Below are 11,459 nucleotides of genomic sequence, written 5' to 3' on the forward strand. Positions count from 1 at the left end.
AACTCATTCTTCTTGGTTGAAATTTCAACTTGAAAATTCGTCTTTTTGGCTCAAAAATTTAAACATTTTCTACAAAATTAAATTGTTTGTTTAAAAATTCCATTTTTCGGTTAAAAATTTATCTTTTTCATCTATATTAAACTGTTTTGTAAAAATTTTATTTTTTTTCAATTAAAAATTCGTTTTATTTTAATTCAAAATTCGTTTTCTTTCAGTTAAATAATACTTTTTTTAACTCAAAATTGAATTATTCCCGTTTCGGTTAAAAATTTATTTTCTTTAGTTGAAAATCCAAATATTTTGTTGAAAATTGAAGTATTTTGTTCAAATTGAATTTGTCTCAATTATAAATTTGTGAAACTTAAATACTTTCTGTTAACATTCTAAATTCCCGTATGCATTATTTATAAAATTAACAAAAAATGAATCAAAATTAAGATATTTTGATTTGAGTATTTAATATTTTAAAAATGGACATCGCCTACTCAAAAAAAAGAAAATCCCATATGCAACGATCTTGCAATTAAGTTGGTAGAATTTTTAGATTATTGCATGCTTTGAAAGTAAAAATAATTTTTTTTAATGGCTTAATGAACTTTTTTTCGAAAACCCCATGTGGAAGGACCTTACAATTAATTTTTTAGTATTTTTTTTATTTTTGAATACTTTGAACATATTAAAGAAGGCTTTCTTCGAAAATGACACCAAGGATTTTTTAGTCTTAAAATATCTTTATGATTACGGACTATTATAATCAGTAGGAAAATCCCATACACAACCACCTTGAAAATAAATTTTTCGAATTTTTAAATACTTGAAAAAAATTTAATTTAGTTTTTTCCAAAACGGCCTTCAAGATTTTTTGGCCTTTGAATATCTGTGAAATTATAAATTGACCTAATCAATTGGAAAATTTTGTATCTTAAAAATTTTATTTATAAAAGAAACTTTTTTAAAAAATAATTTTTTTTAAAAACGCCAAATAAATTTTTGATTGTTTTTGTTATCACAATATAAGTGGGATAACATAATACTATAATCAGTTGTAAAATCCCCTATGTAAATACCTTACAATTAAACTAGGTTCATCACCATCATCTATTATTTGCAGCATTTCCAATTTTCATTTTGCCATCATATTTTCTTCCACTTTTAAAATTCGATTTTTTATGGTATTTGGTCTTAAGTGTTAACAAAAAAATTGTCATTATTTATATCATTCAATTTTTTTGCTATAGAATAATAAATTTTCACCTGAACGGAGACGCACTTGTTGAATGAATTCTGAAAAGAAAAATATATGAAGTTCTATCAGAATTTGTTGTTTGTTTTCACCTGATCGTGATTTATTTTATTCCTGAAAATTTTTAAAAGCCTTTGACCTACATTTACAAGGTTCGTTTTTTTAAAAGGGTGAGTAGTACCTACTGGATGCCAGTACATACTGGATAATGAACAGATTTTGATAGTAGACTCAAAATTTATAAACTTTAAACAAAATTTCAAATAGTTATACAATTATACTAATTGTAAAAATTACTAAAGTGAATTATTATCATTCCTATGCAGTAGAACCTCGATTATCCGAGGTAATGTGGAGAAGAGATACCTCGGATAAGGGAAAACTCGAATAATAAGGAAGAAGTACAAAATTCAGAAGATTAATTTATTTTTGATATATTTTAAACAGAAAAATAAATATAAGCATTTAGAAAATAAAATCAAACAACTAAAGAATGTGAATTTATCTTTATTGATTTATTAATCTATTAATAATTGCAAACTACTACGCTCATTTAGAATTAGGCGTAGCAGCTTCATCTCTTTTATTAATTATTCTCCTTATTATCCGACAATACACCTCGGTTAATGCCGAGTGCTCGGAAGAGTCCCGTTGCCTCGGATAACGCGGAGCCTCGGATAATCGAAAGCCGGATAATCGAGGTTCTACTCTATTAAGAAAATTTATATGATTCGGTGTATATTTCTATCCAGTGTGTACCAGACCTTTTATTTAATTAAAAATTATTTCAATCATTTGACATTAGAACAATAATTTTATATTTTATTCTTATTAACGCTTATTTCAGGAGAAACCATGTAGACCTTTTTATCACCTTTCAAGCATGTAACTTTGACAATGAACTTTAATTATTTTTTAAGTAAATGTAAGACACTTTAAAAAAAATAATCCGTTCAAAGTTATAAAAGCATAGAAAAACTAAGATTGAGATTGCCAGAAATTTTCATAAGGTCATGGAATCATTTTTTTTACGAAGAAATTTATTTTAGGAAGAAATTTAAGCAAGATTTTACTGGAAAACTTTTGATAGCTATTCGTTCATTTTATGAATAGAGTTACCGTGCAAAGTCGGAGAGTAAATTTCCATATAAGAATTACTTTAACATAGAATTATGTTTGAAAGTAAAAATCTCAGCTTTGGGGTATACATTTTTCGTTTCTTTTTTAAGGACTTCGAGTAATTGCATTTATATTAAGCAAGAAATCTCATTTGAAAAGTTGTATTTCAAAATTTTCTCTCCTGGCACGAAATTTAATGCATTTTTGAATGGCACTAAAAATTAATTTTTTTATTTTTACATGAAAGAAGAAACTTTTGTGACATTTTTAAAAATATTTAAGAAGATTCTAGAAAGATTCTCTCTTGCTCGTAAATTAGAAAAAAAATGTCCATTGAATATGAATATTAAAGTGTCTCATGAAATCCCTTTTTTTAAGATTTTCTGAAACCTTGAATGAGATATTTCTTTCTTTTGGTGAAAAAATATCCCCCAATTTGTTTTCAATTAAAAAAAAAAAGTTATTTTATTTTTATTTTATAATAAAATTAAGATTAGGAGGTTTAAATTCAACCCTATTTTTTGGTCGTGAAAGATTTAGGAAATATTACTTACCTTACTAACAACAATTACTACTATTTCAAAATAAAATTTAGGCAATATTTGTACTTCATTCAAAAAAAGTTTCTTCTACCAACTAAAAATTTAACCAAAAAAGACCAATTTTTCAGAAACTTTTCAAAACAAAACAACAACAAAATTTTATCACTAAAGAAAAAAAACTTTCAAACAAATTATAATTTGAAATAAAAAATAATTTTTAATACAAAATCAAAATTTTGAAAATTTATTCTGAAAATTTATTTGTTTTTAAGGTTAGATAAATATAATTTTTATAAGATTCTTGGGAAAATTCAAAACGAAATTCGAATATTTCAGATTTGTCAAATCAGCATTTCAACAAAGCTTTAATTTTCAACCAAATTTTAATTTTCAACCAAATAGTTTAATTTTCAAACGGAAAAGGAGAATTTTTAATGAAAAATGTAATAGTTGATATTTCAACAAAAAAATTTTAATTTTAAGTAAAAAACAGTTAACTAGGATTTTTGAGCAAATTTACCAATTTTTTGTAAGATTCATATACCTATGACAAATAAAAATTTCAATCAACAAATTTTTTACAACAAATATTTTATGTTATTTTTTACTTAAAAATATAAGTTTTTTAAGAAAAACTGAATTTTTTATTAAAAAGTTAATTTTTCATTCAAATAGGTGAATTTTCAACTAAGAAAATTAATTTTGTACAGAAAACATGATTTTCCACACCAAAAGCACGAATTTTCAGGAACAAAAAATTGAACCAAAAAAAAAATTCAGTCACGAAAGAAAAAAATGCCAAACAAATATAAAATATAAATTATTCCTAAAATTTTGGAAGACCTTCAACAATAAAAATGCCTTTAAATCTTCTAGATTCTTTTTTGACAATTTTAGGAAATCTTTTGTAATCTTTTCAATAATCTCTTAAAATTAATTTTCCAACGTAATTTTATTTTATTATCTTGAAACCTTTTTAAATCATTCAAAAAAGCTTCAAAGCTTGGTTTTGAAATCTTCAAAAATCTATATATTGTTTGAAATTGTTTAAAATCTGCAAAGTTTAAATTATTTTAATTTTTTTTTATATGTATAAAATCTTCAAAAAAATATAATTTTTTCCAAAAGCTTATAAAAAATTATTCAAAAATAAAGAATTTTCGGGAACCTTTTAAATCATTTACATTTTTTACGATTATTTTAGTAATTCTCTTGTAATTAATTTTTCTGCATAAAAATTATTAAATTTTTTTCATAAATCTTGAAAAATTTTCAAAATTCTTAAGAAGCTTTCAAATGTATGATTTAAAATCTTAAAAAATCTACAGTTTGTGCATCATTAACATGTTAGGTAACTTTTTTTTTCTACAATTTTTTCCCAAAATTTGTAATCCTGCAAAGTTTCAAAATTTCTAGTCAAAACCTTTTAGATTTATTTCGAAATTTTAGGATATAATTTTAAATGTTTTGACATTTTGGCATCTCTCTTAAAATTCATTTTTCAAAAAAAAAAAAATCATTTGAAAGAGCATCAAAACTTTATTTTGAAATCTTTAAAAATCTTCATCTTAATTTAAATTTTTTGAAATCTTGAAATTTGAGATTATTTTGGAAATATTTCCAAATATCTTTAAAAATTATTATATTTTTTACTAAGGTTTTAAAGAAATCTCTCGGAACTAAAAACCTTTAGAAAATCTTTGTACAATATTGACAATTTTTTTAATTACTCTTAGATTTATTTTTTGAAAATAAAAATTCATTAGAAATTTTCTTCTAAATCTTGAGAAGTTTTAAAATTCTTTAAACTATCTGTTAAAGTGATTCGATTTTTTCCTAACATTTCTGCAAAATCTGCATAAATTAAAAAGCTGTTTAATATTATTTGCGAATTTTCCAATTCGGTAATATTATAAACTGTTCGAGAATTTTATTATTACGAAATTTAATTTAATTTAATTTAATTTAATATCCAATCCAGAAAGTTCCCGATTTAAAAAATTAATAAATTTAATAAAGAGAAAATAATTAAATATTCTATTGAGAAATATTTTTTCTAATGTTCAAATTTAAAAAAATTGTTCTTTGGATTTAAAATAACAATAATTGTGAAAATATATTCATAGATAACGAAATCATCTTGTAAACAATTTTTTTAATTGTTTAAAATTGGAATTTTCATAATTCGCGAATTTTGTAACTTTGATATTTTATAATTCAACTATTTAATGTTTTAAACTGTCGTGAATTTCATTTTTCGGAAGTTTTCTAATTCGGGAATTTCATTAATCGGAAATTGTATTATTCGGGAATTTTCCAGTTCGGGAATTTTTCAGTTCGGGGATTTTATTTTTTATTCGTCCCTTAAAAAAACATAAAAAAAGATGTTATGAATCACTTAAATGTATATTGCTTCATTTACATTGTTCTAAAAAAATCCCACTTATAAAGAATCGCTATAAAAGTGACACTCAAAAAACCAAGCCGGATTTTCTCAAAAAGCGGTATTAACAATGTTAATGAGAAAAATTTTCAGTCTTTCAGGAATAAAAATTATTGCAGAAATATTCGCAAATTTACCTCTATTGTGCAAGCTCTCATCGTAAATGGAACTCGTTGTGATGTATACATAAAAAAAATAAAAGTGGAAAAAATGAAATATTTGAGATCAAAATGATCCTTTGGGTAAGGAGAATAAAGAGGAAAAATCAAGGTTTTTGAATACAGATTTATTCCTGTCGCGTTGTTTGTGTATTTTGTATGGCTTTTAGTTCAGATTAACTCCAACCAAAGCGATCTGAAATCTGGTTGTGAGGCCGTCAAATCCGGATTGAATAGCTTCGGAAGAAATAATTTATGTTTCCAGAGCAGAAGCCACCCTTTTAAATCGGGATTAAACAAGCCTTATAATTTATTCTTGTTGCTTCACACGAATTTTCCATTTGTCAGATATAAAAGTTTGAATATTTTTTAAGATTCAAGGGAAAATCTAAATTGATTTTTTATTTTCATAAATCAGTTTTAACAGAATAATTGAAAATATTTTAAAGCGTTTCAAATATTTCTAAAATTTCAACAAAGAATGAAAAAGATCTTGAAGAAAAGTTTTTTAAGCTTGCAAGATTACAAAATTGTAGAAAACTTCGAAAATAGTTTGAAGTTTAGAAAAATATATATTAAAAGTGATTTTTCATCTTAAAAAATTAAATTAAAGCGAATATTAAAAAAAAAAACTTAAGAAATACATAGTTATTAGAAACTTTTGTTTTTTATTAAAAATTATTTTGTCCTTCAAATTATAATTTGCTCAACATTTTTTTTTCTTTCTTAAAATAATTTTTTTTTATTTGATAAGTCAACAATTTCTTAAAAAATTCGTCTTTTTGGATCAGACCGACGCTTTTCAAATAAAAATTAAATTAAACCAAGAAACTTAGAAAATATATAGTTTAAAATAATTATTTTGCACCAAAAATTATTTTTTCCTTCAAATAATAATTTGCCTAATTTTTTTCCTTTCTTAATCAAAACATTTATATTATTTGAAAATTTATTATTTTAAAAATTGTAATAAAATATTTTCAAATTTATTATTTATAACTCCTCTATTTTGGTATAAGTTTAATCTTTTTTAATGAAATTTCAAATGTTTGGATTGAAATAAAAAATAGTTGGCTGAGGATTCAAATATTTTGTTAAATATTTGCTTTTTTGGATGAATTCATAGAATTCATCTTCTTGGTTGAAAATGCAACTAACTAGTTAAAGAATAATTTATATTTTAGATTAAGAATTAAACTATTTTGCTGGTTTTTTATTGCAATATCAACTATTGCATTTTGTTCTTGAGAATTTATCTCTTTTGGTAAAAATTTAATTTTTTTAGTATTGAAGTTGCAAATGTGTTTTTTTTTAAATAAGCAAGCAATATATTTTTCATTAATAATTAATGTTTTTTGGGTAGAAAATTTAATTTCTAGATTTAAAGTTAAAAGTAATTTGTTTAAAAATCACTTATTTAGTTAAAAAGTCATTATTTCGATTCAAAATTTATTTCTTTGGTTCAAAATGTAACGATTTTGTTTAAAATTTGTCTTTTATGGCAGAAAATTATTCTTCTTGGTCAAACTTCATCTTTTTGAAGGATTAAACTATTTTTTTAAATTCGTTTTTATCTTGGACAACTTAAACTGTTTTTAATTTAACATAGCATTTTTTCAAATGAACAATAACATTCATTGTTAAGAAATGATATTTTTTTGCTAGAAATTTAATTGCTTTGTTCAAAATTAAAAATTCACTTTTTGTAAATTTCAACTTATTGTCCCAAATTTTAATTGATATTCAGATTCATTTCTTTCTTTTGACAAATAATGTTAAGAAAATATTTTAAAATGTTTTAACAGATTTCAAGTGATTTTCTAACATTCCTTAAATTTTAGAACAAATTCGAATGAGCTTAAGAAATATTTAAAAGTTTTGAAAAGATACCAAAATAATTTAAAACTTAAAAAGAGTTTAGTAAATTAGTAACAAACTGTATTGGACAAACAATTTTGCAATTTCTTCAGAATATTGAAAGGCTTTAATAGAATAAATTTGTTTAAAGATTTCTGGGAAAATCCAAAAAGGTTTTTTGTTTAATTTTCTTTACTTTAATGCATTCGAAAATATTTCCAAAATTATGAAAAAGGAATATAGAATATTTTTAGGCAATGTTTTTAATCTTGCAGAATGTTTCAAAATTGTAAGAAAAATTCAAATTATTTAAAAAGATATTTATAACTTTCTAAAAAAGTATATAATACTTAAAAGTCTTGAACAAATTTTTAGATTTTTGAACAATTATCCATTAAATTCTGAATTATTTAAAAATGTTTACAAATATTTTTTAAGAGTATTTTCCTTTGAAATTGTTCAAATGTTTCCCCGAAATTTTGTAAAACAACCACAATTTCTTAAAAATTTTCCACATACTTTTTCGACACATGTGATATCTTCAAAAAAATGTTTATTATTTTGTTAAACCACTTAGTTACAAACTCACTTGTTTAGTTGAAAATTCATTATTTTAGTCCAAAATTCATTTCTCTGTTTGAAAAATGTAACTATTTCATTAAAAATTCGTCTTTTTTTTTGTTAATCTTACCTTTTTTAATTAAAAATTAATATCTTGTTAGATTAAAATATTAGGACTTTGAGATATACTACGATCAAACGCGGCAGAGAAATGTACACCGCCTAAATGTGACGTGGCGCCGTACACCGCCTAAACGCGTCGCGTCATGGAGCGGTATAGAATTGAGGCATCGGATTAATCTTTTTTAGTTTAAAAAACATCTATTACGTTGAAAAATAAGTAATTTGTTTGAAATTTATATTGTTGTATATTTCATCTTTTTTTTTTTTTTGCTTGTAAATACAACTGGTTGAAAATAAATTTTAAAAAAATAATTGAAAAAACCTAAAAAATTAATAGTTAATTTAAATTCTTATATCAATAGTTATTTATTATTGCCCTACATTATTTAAGAGAATTTGAATGATTTTTTAAATCAAAAGTATTGAACAAGAATTTGGAATCGATCAAGAATTGAATTTCCTGAATAATTCTGCTGAAAACATTTTCTTAATGAACTATTAAATCGCTGCTATCAGATTCAATCGAAATTTCCATTTTGGTTAAAAAGTTAGAAATAAGAAGTTCGTAACCGTGGTGATATTAAAACTTGATTCGAAAGTTTGAGACTTATAGATGCGGAATCCAATCACATTATTAAATCAAGAAGAAAAGAGTAGATACCATTAATTTCACTTTATTGAAATCGAAACTTAATAACTCTGAACTTGATTTAAAAAGAATTAAACTTTTCTACGTAATTTTTTACGCAAAAAAATATAATTTAACATTAAAATTAACTAGACCAATTTTTTAAATCCAAAATTGGATTTTTCTTTCCTCTTTTTTATTTTTGTCCAAGGAGGAAAATTATTTTATTTTATTTTTTATGAGAAGAAAGGTTTCTTCTTTATTTGTTTTATCAATTTTCAATAGGAACATTTTATGGTTCTTTTAGTCTCATTTAAATTTCTTCAATTTTTATTTTTGTAATGTTTTCAAATGTTTTCAAAATATTAAACGTTTGTTTTAATTTATCTTTTCAAACGTTTCGATTTTTTCCTCAATCTTTTGACATATCTTTTAATATAAAAAAATGTATATATCGGAAATCTTTTGCAATTTTTTTAACTTTTCTAAATAATCTTTTAAAATTAATTTTCAAAGAGAAAATTAATTTCAAATTCGGTTTATGATTTTAAAAAGCTTTTAGAATTTAAAACTAAATTATGTGTTTCAAAGTAAATCAAGTAAACATAAAAAATATGAAAGAGCAAACTTGAAAATTTATTGTTCTATACGAAACTCATATAAAATTATTATTAATTCTTGATAGTTTTCAATAAAATATTTTTAATTTTTAAAATATTTTACTTTTATAAATGGTCAACCGAGAATCAGGTTATTTAAAATTATTACATTGAAAATTGAAAGTAAAAAAAAGGAATAGAATAAAAAATTGCTTTATTGGATTCAGATGCTTAAAATTGCACGATTAACTTTTTCACTTAAAAATTCGAATTTTTATTCAAATACATGAGTACTCATGTAAAAAAATATAAATCTTCAACAAAAAATGTAGAATTTAAACTTTCATCCTCAAATAACACAGTTAAATTTTCTGTTGAACAAATTAATTTTCAACAAAAAAAGATGAATTCTTAATGAAAAATTTAATAGTTGCTATTTCAATCAAAAAATTTTAAAAAAAGACAGTTATATTTAACCAAAAAACTATTTTCCAACAAAAGAGTTTAATAAACGCATTTTTTTACCCAAAATAATTTGTATTAAATTCATAAAAATGGTTTAATTCTCAGTAAAGACAGATTTTATTAAATTTTTCATTAAAAAAGATTAAATATTGAGTTTGGAAAATTAATTTGAACCAAAGAGATTAATTACTTAATTTAAAATCAATTTTTTCTTTTTTCTAAAAGTTCAGAAAAATTCAAATTTTCCTCTATTCAGCCAAAAATCTGTATGGCTCTGTAAATTTATTATTTAAAAAATTTTCAAAGACTTTATTTCCATTTTCGCCTTTAAAAATAAAAAATGTTAATTATGAGCTGTTAAAATTGCATTATTCAAAACTAATTTAGAATTAACTGATTTTAAATGTCAATTAAAGTAACTTAAAATCTTAATTATTTTAAGAGAAATTAAATTTTTTTAAAGTAAAGAATTTTAATTCGGTAATTGTAATTTTTTAAATTTCAATATTTCAGTTTTAATTACAGGATAAAACTTACAAACGAGACAATTTTTAACTTAGCGTTCAACGTACTTATTTATTTCGAATTATCATATATTCTTGAAAGTATGATTCAATTCAATGCAAATTTCAATTCAAATTTGTCTTTCATGTTGAGTTTGAAATGTTGATTATTTTTTAACTTTTTCAATTCAGAATGTTTGAATACAAATTTATTTTATTTGAAAATGAATTAAATGGTAACCAGACAATTAAAAATCTTTGAATCTAACATTATTAAATTTGAAACTGAATTTGAACATTAAAAAATTTGAAGACTGAAAAATCTGAATAATAAAATTTTAAACACTGATATTCCCGAAAATGAAATTCCTAAAATTATAGAACTACCGACAATTTAGAATTTCCGTATTATAAAATTCTCGAATCTAAAAAATTAAAACATTTTAAAATTTTAATTAATAATAAAGAAAATAAATAATACACTCATGAACTAAATGTATTTTATTTTATCATTTCATAGTTTCTTAATCCACACATCTCCTTTTGCTGGATTTTTCTATTTCGAGTTTTTTCAGTTTTCCTAAAATAATAGTCAAATTGTTCCTAAATTTTGAATATTAGTATCTAAAAGTACAACCTTAAAATTATTGCAATTAGAAACCTTTAATAATTTAAAACAACATTTTTTCACATTTCTGCTTTTCAAGCAAAAAAACCTTAAATTTAAAGGTTACAAAAGTTTAACTATTTTAGAAATGGAAATTCAAGACTATAATTATAAGTTAAAATTATATGGATTCCAAAAATTATCATTAAATTATTTATCATAACATGTAGTATCAAATTATATTGAAAGAGCTTTTGTTTTTAATGTGAATTTTTGAATTTTGTCGCTTCCTTGTTTAATATTTGAAGAAACGAGAAAAAAATCTGCCTCCGTCCAGATTTGAACACGGAACGCCACTATCCGTGAGTGGAACGTTGACCAATTACGCCACCGATGCCTCAGTAGATATCAGAATCTGAATCAGAATATAAATTTCAGCAAACAATGTTATGTCCTTTACCAGTGTTTCCATTAATTTCTGATATTAAATACAAAACAATCTCGAGTTTCGTTTTTCGAAATATTGGACCAGTTATCAACACCATTTAATGTTTGACATGAAAAACTAATTAATACTCTAGCCAACAAAATAAAATCATTTGCTTGAAAAT

The sequence above is a fragment of the Belonocnema kinseyi genome, chromosome 6 (genome assembly GCF_010883055.1).
Source record: "Belonocnema kinseyi isolate 2016_QV_RU_SX_M_011 chromosome 6, B_treatae_v1, whole genome shotgun sequence".
In the NCBI taxonomy this organism is placed as follows: Eukaryota; Metazoa; Arthropoda; class Insecta; order Hymenoptera; family Cynipidae; genus Belonocnema; species Belonocnema kinseyi.